General features: G+C 44.2%; 1 long non-coding RNA gene across 2 annotated transcripts in view; it reads right to left on the bottom strand.

Annotated features, from left to right (window-relative positions):
- LOC107183328 overlaps positions 1–1,712 on the bottom strand; it is a 5,948-nt gene extending 4,236 nt beyond the window's left edge. The window contains exons 1-3 of one of the 2 annotated variants that reach the window (XR_001514111.1): positions 1,401–1,712; positions 1,022–1,094; positions 808–934 (exon numbers count right to left, since the gene is read on the bottom strand). This is a non-coding gene — a long non-coding RNA (uncharacterized LOC107183328). The other variant, XR_001514110.1, reaches the window with a different exon arrangement.
- Between the last annotated feature and the right edge of the window lie 6 nt (positions 1,713–1,718).

Raw genomic sequence — 1,718 nt, 5'->3', positions numbered from 1 at the left:
CACACACACACACACACACACACACACAAGGGTACTTTGCCCAATTATACTTAGTTACTTATAGTAACATCTCATCTCATAGTTGTTTTTATAGGCATGCCTTGGAGATATTGAGGGTTCAGTTCCACACCACTGCAATAAAGCAAATATCAAAATATTTTTGGCTTCCCAGTGCAAATAAAAGTTATGCTTTCACTGTATAGTAGTCTTAAGTATGCAACAGCATTATATCTAAAAAATGTACGTAACAATTATATATAAATGTATATGTAAAACATAAAACTTGCCATTTTAATCATTTTTAAATGTATATCTTGGTGTCATAGTTTTTTAAAATGTGCTTTTTAAAAGTTGCAAAAAGGCATTCTACCTCCTCGGAGTACACCTGTGCCTTTCCATTCCCTTCCTTTCCCACTGTCCCTCTCCCTTCCTTTCTGAAATCAATAGAAGTATTTTTTTAAAAAAATGAACACCAAGTAGATTACTTTCTGGTAACAAGGAAAAAACATTCATTTCATAATGGAAGGATCTGGTGGTCACTATCAATTCAGTGGTCGAGCTCGGAACTATGTATTGTGACAACTAGACTATCTACCTCCTGATGTAATGCTGATTGGGAACCAGAAGGGTACCTAAAAATAAATTTTCCTCAAATGAAAGACAGACACATACAAAAAATAGTCTTTACATGAACTTTAAAACAGAATAGGAGAGCCAGATTTTGTTAATCCAACAGTAAACAAAAAAAAAAAGTTTGTATTCATTGGAAAGAAAAAAATATTAAATACAAAACCTGTAAAATAGAACTACCTTTAAGTCCTATTTTGGAACTTTAGAGAATATCAGTGGTATTAAGCATCAATGGCACCCATGCCCAGGTGTTTGCCTGGCAGGGCTCTGGTGACAGGGTCCATCCAAGCAATTAGCTTTTTGCCTTCAAGATAACAGAAAGATAAATCAAACAGAACAACATTGTACTATTGCACTCAATGTATGAAACAGAAAAGCAGGGTTAAATTACTCTTAAGGGGGATATTTTCCTTCTTAATTTCTGCCAAAGCGTCACCAGACTGGCCAGAAAGTAATTCCTGGTCCTAGAAGGAGAGAAAAGATGAAAAACGGTTTAGTTACAGCCAACCTGGACGCTGTACAATTCCTACCCTGCAGAGGGACATAGAAGAAAGGCGTTCAGGCCTCTTTTGCCTTCCCCATCCCCCAGTGAAGCAGGGAAACCAGAATTTAAAAACTGGTATCGCACCACCAGACAGAGCTGCGTCTGTTCCCTCAAAGTACAGAATGGGGGGGGAGGGGGGGAGGGGAGGCACCCGGCCAGCTCAAAGGACGCGAGCGGGGCAAACGCTGCTTTGACGCCAGCAAGGGAAATGGAATAATGGCATTACCTCCCAAATGGACCCCCCCGCATCACTCCGGGCGCCCGGGTAGGGGCTGCAGACGTCGCCACAGAGCTGAAATCTCCCACGTCGGTCCCGAGCGTTTGCCCTGGGTCCGAGACTTGCGACCCATCCCCGTCCCGTCCGCCACGAGAATGCACCCCATTAAGACCTGAAGGGGAGCGCAGAGCAGGCCCTGGAGCGGACGCGGAACGTCGCCCACAAAACTGGGGACCCCAAGCTCTGGCGCAGCCCAGGGAGAGAGGGAAGACCGGGCGCCCCTCCCCAACCGCTCCCCCGACAGAAAGGAAAATGCCAGCGGCGTCA

The sequence above is a fragment of the Myotis davidii genome, unplaced genomic scaffold, assembly GCF_000327345.1.
Source record: "Myotis davidii unplaced genomic scaffold, ASM32734v1 scaffold840, whole genome shotgun sequence".
Classification (NCBI taxonomy): domain Eukaryota; kingdom Metazoa; phylum Chordata; class Mammalia; order Chiroptera; family Vespertilionidae; genus Myotis; species Myotis davidii.
The sequence above is the reverse complement of the archived record's forward strand: the minus strand, read 5'-3'. Positions and strand labels throughout refer to the sequence as shown.